The following is a 12,437-nucleotide window of genomic DNA, read 5'->3' as shown; positions in this document are numbered from 1 at the left end:
AGTGTTATAAGCTGTCGTCCTCGGGAGCCCGGGTTCGATTCCCGTTACTGCCAGAAATTTAAGAATTGCAGGGGGGGCTTTTATTTCCTTAGAATGGTACATGCAGCTCACCTTCATTGGTGGTGTGCCTGAAAAGAGATGTACTACATCGGGATGAAGACACGAGATATTTTGTTATCTTAGAATCAGTGTTAAACCCCTAATTTTAACATTTTATTCCCTTTATCAGCCAACATTAGGGTACTAGGATTATAAAATTATCATTTATGTAGAACATCACACTGAACAATACATGAAACAAGGAAACTTGGTGAATACCTTAAACTTGGATATTAATTCACTCATTTTGTTCCAGTTGGTGAGATGGAAGAGAAGCCGACATTTAGTGTTATACGATTATTGATACGGTGGTCATAACCTCAGAAATTCTATTTTTTACTTCGAAACCTCACCACAGAAATATGGATTCTTCGTTTCAAATTCTCCTTATGCACTCCTTTGAGGAGACAGCGACTATGATACTCGGCAGTCATATCCCATACATTGTTGTGAATATAAATAACAAGCGATTCATATAGGATTTTTAAAAAAAAGTTGTTTTACGTCCTACAACACAGATATGTCATATGGCGGCGATGGGATAGGAAAGAGCTAGGAGTGGGAAGGAAGCGGCCGTGGCCTTACTTAAGGTAGAACTCCAGCATTTGCCTGGTGCGAAAATGGAAAAACACGGGAAAACATCTTCAGTGCTGCCAACAATGGGGTTCGAGCCCACTATCTCCCGAATGTAACCTTACTACAGGCTAATTATTCTTAAAATGTAAATCAAGGTCATTTCCAAAGTTAATAAAATATTATATTGCCCAGTTGTAGGTCTACCTATAAAAGGAAGAATTGTAGTAAAATATTCCGCTTTTGTGTATTTATAAAATGAAGTCTGAGAGAGCGACTGAAATGAGCTAATAACAGAAGAAATAATTTGAAATCTGATTTCGTGGAGCACCGAGAGTATAGAACTTGTATTTCTCTACTTATTATACGATGAACTTTATTGATTTCCACTGCTCGAGGACGAAAGGACCAGACACTAATTATTATCTGAGCAAGGACGTACGGTAAATTAAAAGCTGTACCAATCTCGAGTGGGAAAATTCTGTAGAGGAGGGAGATGCGACTCTCAGCTTGCAGGGTTGTTGCGTGACGGAGAAGCAACCCAGCAGGATCAGGAGAGCTTATTTTCTTCGCAAAGAAACTAACTTTGGAAATCATTGTTGTGAAGTATTTTTTATGCCAAGAAGATATTATACTCCGACTTGTGAAAGGAATGATATTCAATAAGGGTTGTAGAAGGAGTGGAGGGTAAGTAACACACATTCCGCCCAGAATATTTTTCACAGTTATTTTACAGGTGGTCTAATATTTGTTTAGTAGCTTTCCATCTGGTTGGTTGAGGATCTATGTCAAGCCTTGCTACAAATGTAAGTTTTTACAATTTGCTTTACGTAGCACCGACACAAATAGGTCTTATATCGACGATGGGTTAGGAAAGGCCTAGGAGTGGGAAGGAGGAGGCCGTGGCCTTAATTAAGGTACAGCCCCAGCATTTTCCTGGTGTGAAAATGGGAAACTACGGGAAAACATCTTCAGTGCTGCCAACAATGGGGTTCGAACCCAGTATCTCCCGAATGCAAGCTGATAACTACGTGACTCAAACCACGCAGCCAGTTGCTGGGTACAGTTTTAGAAATTAGTACTCTGTAGAAGTACAATCTCGTAGTTGAAGTGAAAATGTTCTAAGTTTCATTCCTTACTATATATTATTTGGAAAACATACAAGGTACGTTTCACTGTACTTCGATATAGAGATCAATATACTGTAAATTAAAAGTAAGCTTGTTCTCTAGCTCAAGTTCTCACATCAATATCAATAGTAGTTTAGCGTGAGTAATGACGCTATACATCGCGTTGTTATCAGTCGCAGATCTCCCGCTGCGAGGTAGGGTGAGGAAAGTCGTTACCTGCTGGCCTGTGGGCGTTAAGGGATAGATAACTGGCTATGATGAAGGAAACTTCGTTTTCTACGCCACAATTTCAACTCGTGTGATTGCTATCACAAAAAGACAAATTTTTACTTCAGCTCCGGCCAATCTGATAGCATCTCTCTTCCAAACGTTCTTCATGTTTTATTTTCCTAATATTCCGTCTGTCAGGAATAATTTTTTTTTGCTAGGGGCTTTACGTCGCACCGACACAGATAGGTCTTATGGCGACGATGGGATAGGAAAGGCCTAGGAGTTGGAAGGAAGCGGCCGTGGCCTTAATTAAGGTACAGCCCCAGCATTTGCCTGGTGTGAAAATGGGGAAAACACGGAAAACCATCTTCAGGGCTGCCGATAGTGGGATTCGAACCTACTATCTCCCGGATGCAAGCTCACAGCCGCGCGCCTCTACACGCACGGCCAACTCGCCCGGTCAGGAATAATTATGAGCGTTCATAGTGAGATATTCTCTCAACACTAGGGTAGAGTAATTGATATACAATAATACCGTAAGGTTGCCCTACAGTTAATTATCTTCTCATGGCCTGCAGAAGTTCATCCGTTCAGATAGCTCCACGTCATCAAAGGGATGAGCTGGATGTGTGATGGGTTTTAGCTATGCTATGAAAGTGTGATACGCATTTCTTCAACCGCACTCCCTACAACTATTCAAAGTACACCTCCCATTGGAAACTCGTCCAGAAAAGAATGCCCTGAGATTTTAAGGGAGACAACCACATCCGAAGTGGGTTATGACCTACAACAGAAAATAAAAACACGAGAAAATCTCTAAGGGTAGGCAAGCACGTATGATTCTTCTCCACTGTACCATATATGGCTAAAGTGTTGGAAATATATTTTTAATTACAATATTGCACTGTTTGGAGAACAACAAAAGGCTCCATGGTCCAGGGGTAGTGAGCCTATTTCCTCTCCGGAGGCACTGATTAAGATTCCCGGACGGTCAAAGATTTTTACCTGGGTCTGAGGGCTGGTTCGATATCAATTCAACCTCTGTGAATAAGATTGAGGAGTTCTCTGATGGTGAGATGGCGAACCGGCATAGAAAGTAAAGAATAATGGCTGAGGGTTTGCGTCGCATTAACCACGTATCACCTCGTAAGATGCAGGATTTCGGGCTGAGTAGCGGTTGCTGGTAGGCCAAACTATATTAGGGCAGTAGTGTCATGGGGTTCGCTCCGTTTTAGAGAACAATAGTGACAAATTATAAAGTTAATTAAGACTAAAGAATAAGAATATTAAATAATCATTACGTAACTCTAAAGAACCAATAAATGTTATGAAAGCTTTTAAATTAACGTAAGATACATCTGCCCAATACATCGTAAAATACACAAAAGTAAAACTGGGAGTCCTGTTTCTCTTTTTTTGATAGTGGCTTTACGTCGCACCGACACAGATAGGTCTTATGGCGACGATGGGATAGGAAAGGCGTTGGGGAGGGAAGGAAGAGGCCGTGGCCTTAATCAAGGTACAGCCCCAGCATTTGCCTGGTGTGAAAATGGAAAGCCACAGAAAACCATCTTCAGGGCTGCCTACAGTGGGGTTTGAACCCACTATCTCCTGGATGCAAGCTCACAGCTGCACGACTCTAACCGCGAAATCGCCCGGTGGTGGAAATTAAACCAGACGCTTTCCCCCATATTTTCCTAATATGCCCAAATACCTCTCTACGACAGTTAAGAAACTTAACTCTCCCGTGAGGAGGCAATCCACGCGAACAGATGTCTCTACTAATAGCACTGATCAGACCACTTTGATCATCCCGTATGTTTAGCGGTTGAAGATAACCCTGCTGCCGAAAATGCTAGGGAAACAATCGCTTTCTTCAAGAGAAGATTTAAGAATCATGACCATAGTTTCATTAGAATACAGAATAGGCTAAAGGTCGCTAAAACTAAAGTACATTTGCTTGAAAAGAAATTTTAGATATAAAACCAAACGGCAGTTTCACACAATCTAAACAATTCGCCTCTATCAACAAAAAGCAGAAAATTATATTCGATACAATGTTAACACTCAACTGGTGACGTATTCCGGAAGGAACATAACTGGTGACATGGTGTCTGAGAGACGTCTATAATTTGAGCATTTTTAATAGAATTACATTTCATTAAGGCGAGGTTTATTCATTTTATATTGAAAAGGTATATTTTGAGGAATGGTTTTACACATTTTATTACCAATTCCATTGCACCAAAAAATTTTAAAAATTCTGAATTTAAGTATATGTCACTTTATGAAGAAGAAATTTAGGTTTCAACTTAGATTGCATCAGCGTCCCTCATATGCCTCTGAATGGCTCAAAAACTATTTTCCTACACAGACTGAAACATAATTATTTGAGAAAACATAAGTTTATCACACATTCACTGAAACTAGAAAACCTTCAATGCACTAATTTTTGCACATTCAAAATATTCTGAAATATTACAAATATATATGTAATTTGTCTTATTTCAGTCCTTTTTCGTCCAATGCACACTTGAATCAAATATTATATTTGTTTGCATGTTTTCACTAATCTCAAGAAAATTTTAGTACATATGGGGCCTACCCTTTTCTGAACGTTTTGGAGCAAAAGTGGCCTAAGTGTTCAAATTAAGAAGTGATCAATATACATGCCATATATATCTTGTGAAACTTCGTAAATGAAAGAGAAACTGCCTAACAATCTTCATACACCATTCTGACTTCATCAATAAGGAAAAATACGGAGTACCCCTGACATTGTCACTCACAAGCGCATGGTTTAGTTCCGTCCTTAATCATCCTTCACACAGTTTACGCACATTTTCCTGCTGCACTGCAAGCAAATAAGTATCTTGCATTTGAAACAGGAGTATGCTGTTCTTCTCCTTTTTGATGATGGACATATGCGACAGGCTTTCCTCTTTTCAAGTTTTTCTTCCTGGTCTTCTTCCACTGGCGTTTTCAGAATACGTGATATCCCAGTTCTTATGTTCCTTGGAATTCTTTGATGTGAGAGTCTCCTTTCCATATGCCGTTGTGCCAGCTGAGCTGCTAATGATTTCAAGAAGTTTAGTTTTGTAATTTCCGAACTTTTGGGGTAAGACTGGAATAAGGTATAGGCATTAGCTGCTGCAATGTCAACTATCCTGAAAAAGACAGCCATGGGCCATCTTCTTGTCCTCCGGCTTGATGAAAAACTAGCACATTTTCTATCCAAACTGTCCACACCTCCCTTTGTTGTGTTGTACATACCTATCATTTCCTCTTTTCCTGTTTCTGTACAAATACCCTTATTGTGGTGCATGGATGATAACATAATGACGGCTCGGTTCTTTTTCGGAACAAATGACAGAAGTGTTAGCCTATTTGTAAATCCGTAGAGAGACGAACCAACTTCTCTGTGCTTTGATGGCAAGAACGCTGTAGGTATCTCTCTTTTGTTTTTTTTCATAGTTCCCAGACAAGTGAGGTTCATAGAATTTAGCTTCTCGGCAAGTTCAACAGACGTAAACCAGTTATCAAAAGTAATATTTCTGTTCGTCCCTTGGATTGGTTTTGACAGGCGGAGAACAGCTTGTGTGGGCTTGCTTAGTTTTCTTCCTTCATCTGATAATCCTATTCCATCTGTATCCCTGCCAGCGTACAGGTACCCATTGTAGAAATTATCTGTCCGTGCATCGGTCATGCACTTGAGTTTTAGACCATATTTGTCTGGTTTGTTCGGCAAGAACATTTTCATGGCGCAGCGTCCACGGAAAGCGATCAGCATTTTGTCTATGCAAACATTAGCTCCCAGTGAGTACGATTTCTGTGAATTTCCTATTAGCGATCCTAGAAGTTCAGACACTGCTGCTGTGGGGTCTTGCGAACGTCTTTGCGTCCTATCTTCAGGATTGTCAAATCGTAGTGCTAGGAGAAGAGTAAGAAACCATTTTCCAGACATGATGAGGCGAAAAATTTCTCTGCCGGTTCCATCCGTAGCAAACATTGCAGAAATATCTTCATTGTTTGATTTGAAAGAAGCAGTGTAGAGAAGTAATCCTAAAAGAGCTTCAATTTCTATGTCATCAGTGTCCTCAATTTCGGAACGATCAATCCGTTTGTATTTCTGTCTCATGCTCCGCATTTTGACATTAGTCCATTGAACTATAAGTTGCACCATCTTCCTGGAAAATATAAAATTCCAGGCAGTTTTAGAGTCTATTTGATTGCCAATTCTTGCTTGAGCACGTAACGCAGGTAACCGAATTATGTTGTGACTTGGGGTACGCACATTTCTAGTAGGTTCTTTAGCGGACCATTTATAACGGTTTTTACCATAGTAATAATGCTGTTCTGTGCTTTCTTGATCTTCACCTTCACTACCTGTGCCTTCTTCTTCTGAATCAGTACAATGTTCACTTTCAGTAACAAAGTCACTGTCCACACCGTTTTCAACATCACTAAATTCTGTATCTAACCACTGTGCTACCTGGTCTTCGAACCCAGGACCTTCAGGCCTTATAGGTCGAGATGGACCAGCACGGTCCGCCATTGTTGAATTACGAACAAAAATGAAATAGCTATGAGTTCACTTCGTACAACTTAAGAAACCACACATTAAAATGTTGCACAACTGGTGACGTGGTGTCTACGTAGCCACTTGGAAACTTGTCTACACTCTGAGGAGAGAACGATAATACTGAGGGTTACGTGCCAGATGCGACCGTGCCGGATGCGACCCGGCCATTATCGTGCCAATAGCGACCGAGCGGATATGCACCGTGCCGCATGCGACCCATCAATCACTAAGAATTGATCTGCATTAAGGGCTGTCACCAAGTGGCAGATTGCTTCTCAGTAGCTAACTTGGTCTTTTCTAAAATAAAGGTCTGAAACCGTTGTTAGCAGGTTCGAGTGCCATTGGTCGAAAGAAAAATATAATAATGTTGCTGGCTTTACGTCCCAGTAATTACTTTTATGGTTTAAGGAGACGCCGAGGTGCTGGAGTTTAGTCCCGCAGGAATTATTTTACGTGCCAGTAAATCCACCGACACAAAGCTGACGTATTTGAGCGCCTTCAAATACCACCAGACTGAGCCAGGATCGAACCTGCCAAGTTGGAGTCGGAAGACCAGCATCTCAACCGTCTGAGCCGTCGAGCGACTTAGCCCGGATGAAAAAGATTTCACCATGAGAATGTAGGCCGGCAGGGTAGGAAAGTTGGTGTATACAATTTGTAATCACTAGATTGCGTACCAAAAGCCTGGGTTCAAATCTAAACTTCTTCGCAGTGTTCAAATGAAGTGAGGCAATATGATGCTGTTGATGGCGATTCGGCCGTCGGATAGGGACGTAAAGCATTGAGCAGACCCCTTGGTATTATTCGAGAGGAGTAGGGTACGTGCCGACACCGGGTTTCATCTTTCCCTACCTCATCATCATAATCTCACATCCAGACGTGCAGGCCTCCCATGTGCGTCAGGTAGAAAGACCTGTACCAGGCAAGCCGAACACGTCCTCGGACACTCTCGGCACTAATAGGACACGATAAGTAAGTAGGCCTAAGTCGTAAATAATTTCAGAGAATTAGGATCTTCTTTTTTTGCTAGTGGTATAACGTCGCACCGACACAGACAGGTTTTAAGGTGACGATGTCCGACTCGTTGGCTGAATGGTCAGCGTACTGGCCTTCGGTTCAGAGGGTCCCGGGTTCGATTCCCGGCCGGGTCGGGGATTTTAACCTTCATTGGTTAATTCCAATGGCCCGGGGGCTGGGTATTTTTGCAGTCCCCAACATCCCTGCAACTCACACACCACACATTACACTATCCTCCACCACAATAACACGCAGTTCCCTACATATGGCAGATGCCGCCCACCATCATCGGAGGGTCTGCCTTACAAGGGCTGCACTCGGCTAGAAATAGCCACACGAAATTATATATATTATAGGCGACGATGGGATAGGAAAGGGCTAAGAGTGGGAAGGAAGCGGCCTTGTCCTTGATTAAAGTACACATCGACTTTCACATTTGCCTGATGTGAAAATGGGAAACCACGAAAACCATCTTCAGGGCTGCCGACAGTGGGATTCGAACCCACTTTCTCCCGGATGCCAGCTCACACCTGCGCGCTCCTAACCGCACGGCCAACTCGCCCAGTAGGAAATGTATTGAACATCTCCCTTGGTAAATTATTCCAATCCCTAACTCCTCGTCCTATAAACGAATATTTTCCGCAATATGTCGTCTTGAGTTCTAACTTTACCTTTATATTGTGATCTCTCCTACTTTTTAAAAACCACTCAAAATTATTCGTCTACTAATGTCATTCTACGCCAGCTCGGAACATCCCGCTTAGTCGAGCAGCTCGTCTTCTTACTTCTAAGTCTTCCTAGCCCAAGATTTGCAATATTTTCGCAACGCTACTCGTGTGTTTTGTTACCAAGCATTATCGATTGTTTTCTGAAAGGGATTCAAACTTAATTTCATTCTGATACAAATTTAGATATGACTAGCTAATGTACCCGTGCTTCGCTACGGAATTCTACATTGTATTCAGAATTCTAGGTTAAATACTCTACACGTTGTGAATAAGATTATATTAAACTACATAGCTCTTAAAGTTACTCAGAAAAGCGACGGGCAAGTCACCATACGTATTTTCGCATGTGAAGACTTGGTTAGGAAATTATAATGGCAGGTCCTCTTGCCTACTGTCAGTCACAATCAACTTGGTAAGTTTTCATTATGATGGTAGGCCCACTTGCCTACTGCCAGTCAGTGGATTTGGGCAGTTTGATGATAATGGCAGGCACTCACTCTCTACCTGTCTTTTTACATCATCAGAAAGACTGTCTTTGTGGTTTTGCCAACTGAAATCATCATAGGTCATTACAATGAAGTCAACAGAAATGTCGCAGTTACAAGCAATGCTATCATAATTATGAAATACTCGATAAAATAGAAAACCGCTCATTTTCTCATTTTTAACAGAACTATGCTGCCGATCTAACAGTCCAAGGTTCCCGAAGTGGAATGACCAGGCCGCAGACAGCTGTGAACAATCCTCTGCCATTATTCCTTTTAAGTGTGCACACTGCCCATTCCAATCAGTGCCACAGAGAAGGAATCAAATGCGTTGAGTATCATGATAAACCAGTATGTTACGTACCAGTAATACCAGAAAATCGATGAACCAGAGGAAAGTTATGCTAAAGAAGAAAGTTACCTAACTCCACATTCTGCTGTGGAGGGGGGCGGTAGAATTACACCCACGGTATTCCCTGCGTGTCGTAAGGGGCTCTCAACTTGGGAGCGTGTGTTAGTGACCACGGCGCACTGAGTTGAGTCCTAGCACTGCTTCCACTTACTTGTGCCAGGCTCCTCATTTTCATCTATCCTATCCGACTTTCCTTGGTCAAATCTTGTTCTATTCCAACCCCGACGGGGTTAGAACTTTCTAGGCCTAGAGAGTCGTTCGTTTTCACGCCCTTCGTGGCTCTCGCCTTTCTTTCGCTGATATCTTCCTTTTTCGCAGTGTCGGATTCCTTCCATTTTTCTCCCTGATTAGTGTAAAATAAAGGATGGTCACCTAGTTGTACTTCCTCTTAAAACAATAATCACCACCACCACCACCACCACCACCACCACCACATTAACACGTAGCATTTCTCCTCTAATGGTTGGCGTCAAGAAAAGCATCCAGCCGTAAAAGAATGCCAAATCTGCTACACACCCTGACCCGCAGTAAGAACCGGATAGAGTGGGGAGTAATAGAAACGAGCCCAGTGGTATCACTGCTCGCTTCTCACCAAAGCAGTCCGGGTTTGATTCCCGGTCAATATTTGTGGGATTTACGAAATGAAATACCACGCCCATTTTCCTGGAGATGAAAAATGGGAAACCACGAGAAATAATTATCGAGGATGGCCGACGGGGTATTCGAACCCAGCAGCCTACCGAAGTAGCTGTAACTAGTCGTCCGGCAACGCACTCACCTAACCTGCTTGGTACCTTCTCCCAGACATGGAGGCGCAGCTCCATATATGGAGATATTTTAGGAAAATACTATTTATTTGCTAATGGCTTTACGTCTCACCGACACAGATAGGTCTTATGGCGACGATGGGATAGGAAAGGCCTATGAGTTGGAGGGAAGCGGCCGTGGCCTTAATTAAGGTACAGCCCCAGCATTTGCCTGGTGTGAAAATGGGAAACCACGGAAAACCATCTTCAGGGCTGCCGACAGTGGGATTCGAATCCACTATCTCCCGGATGCAAGCTCACAGCCGCGCGCCTCTAACCACATGGCCAACTCGCCCGGTGGGAAAAGACGTAAACGCATCACCATATTTCGTGTTGCAAAACGAGTTTCCCCCAGAAGTGTTATGTAAAGTAGGGACAGTAGCTGCTTATAAGACTTTTTGCACTTCGTTTAGCTTACCTTATATTGGGTGATGACACAACATATCAAATGACAATTTGCTTGTCAACGTCGGTCGCATCCTGTCAACGCCGGTCGCATCCGGCACGGTTACAGCTTATGCGGTCGCTAGTGGCACGGGTCGCATGCGGCACGGTCGGATCTGGCACGCCACCATACTGAGGGCGAAGCTCTATTGATGAAACGTTTCTTGACAGAGAGATAAGAAGGTACTGCAAACCAAAAGTCACACTTCCGGTTGTGTGCTTAGGGGTGTACATGTATCTCCTACAAGGAGTCTGTCAGACACCACGTCACCAGTTTAGGGTTAAGGAAATGCCTAGTGAAACGTCAAACAGGAATGAGACATTGTGATGAATTTTGCTTGGATTCCCCACTTTTAAAAATTAAAAAACTCACTGCTTAAATCATGACTGGCTGCCTTCTGAAGCTCATTTGAGAGAATTGGTGGAGGGCCTTACATATTCGTATGGCATAAATGATCATTTTACTGCTGCCATGACGCAATTTTTAAGTGTAAAGAATAATTTGAACACCTATCGACGCTAATATTTGATGAGGTAAAGCCTAGAGAAGAAATTCGTTATAACTTGCATAGTTACAAGTGAACGCTTTTGCTGATTTGGGGACATATAATTCAGAAAAAAGCAGGCATTTGTTGGCAAATCATGCTCCAGTAATCATATTTGTTCCATTTCTGTACAACTGGATCCAAACTATAGTAATATATTATACTGGCCGGAACGCCACCCCTGGTGACATAATTGCGAAAGTTATAATTCAAGTCATTATACAATTAAAGCAAGCGAGTGTGGGAATCATTGGCTTCACGTCAGATGGTAGCCGGTGGAATAAAAAGTTACGGAAATGGTAAGGAATACCCAGCAACATAGAGAATCTACCTTGTTCAGTTTCCAATCCAGCTGGTTATACCATAAATCTGTGGAGTTTTTTGATGCACCTCGTGTGAGAAATAATTTCCATGACAAAGTACAGGTTAAACGTTATGGTGATATTTTTAATTATTCATTTTACAGAAGGGTTTATGAATGTGACATCTCCCGAATTTTACGGGTTGGAAGTTTGCTACTAACAAACCTCCGCCTATTTGGATCCTAGTTCGTTTCAACTTTTCAGTAGGTTTGTCGCTAATTTTGTAGAATTTTATCCGGGTATTAATTCAGAGGGTTTAGAAGATTGTGAAGTAACGGAAAGTTTCACAAGTGATTTAAAATGCCTAATAGACTCATTAAATTCATCCACACCGGGCGAGTTGGCCGTGCGCGTAGAGGCGCGCGGCTGTGAGCTTGCATCCGGGAGATAGTAGGTTCGAATCCCACTATCGGCAGCCCTGAAGATGGTTTTCCGTGGTTTCCCATTTTCACACCAGGCAAATGCTGGGGCTGTACCTTAATGCCACGGCCGCTTCCTTCCAACTCCTAGGCCTTTCCTATCTCATAGTCGCCATAAGACCTATCTGTGTCGGTGCGACGTAAAGCCCCTAGCAAAAAAAAAAAAAAAATCATCCATCCCCACTCAAGCACTGTATCAAGGATCACATGCACATAATAATAATAATAATAATAATAATAATAATAATACTGTTATTGACTAACTCCCACTCATACTTTTATGGTTTACGGAGTGCCGGAATTTAGTCCCACAGGAGAGTTCTTTTGCGTGCCAGTAAATCTACCGACACAAGGCTGACGTATTTTAGCACCTTCAAATACCACCGGATTGAGTCATGTTGGGTTCTGAGGGCCAACGCTTCAACCGTCTGATCCACTCAGCCCTGCAACAACAAGCACATGAAACTTCAATGAAGAGGCACAATATCCTCAGAGACACGCAAAACACATTCGCTTCGCAAACGATTCTGCAGTCCTTAAGAGTTAATTAGAAAGTACTGTAGAATTGCCTGGATAATTGTGGGAAAATAATACAGCAACGTTTTGACAGGAAAATACACTGACT

The sequence above is a fragment of the Anabrus simplex genome, chromosome 2 (genome assembly GCF_040414725.1).
Source record: "Anabrus simplex isolate iqAnaSimp1 chromosome 2, ASM4041472v1, whole genome shotgun sequence".
NCBI lineage: Eukaryota > Metazoa > Arthropoda > Insecta > Orthoptera > Tettigoniidae > Anabrus > Anabrus simplex.
This window is presented reverse-complemented; position numbering follows the sequence as displayed.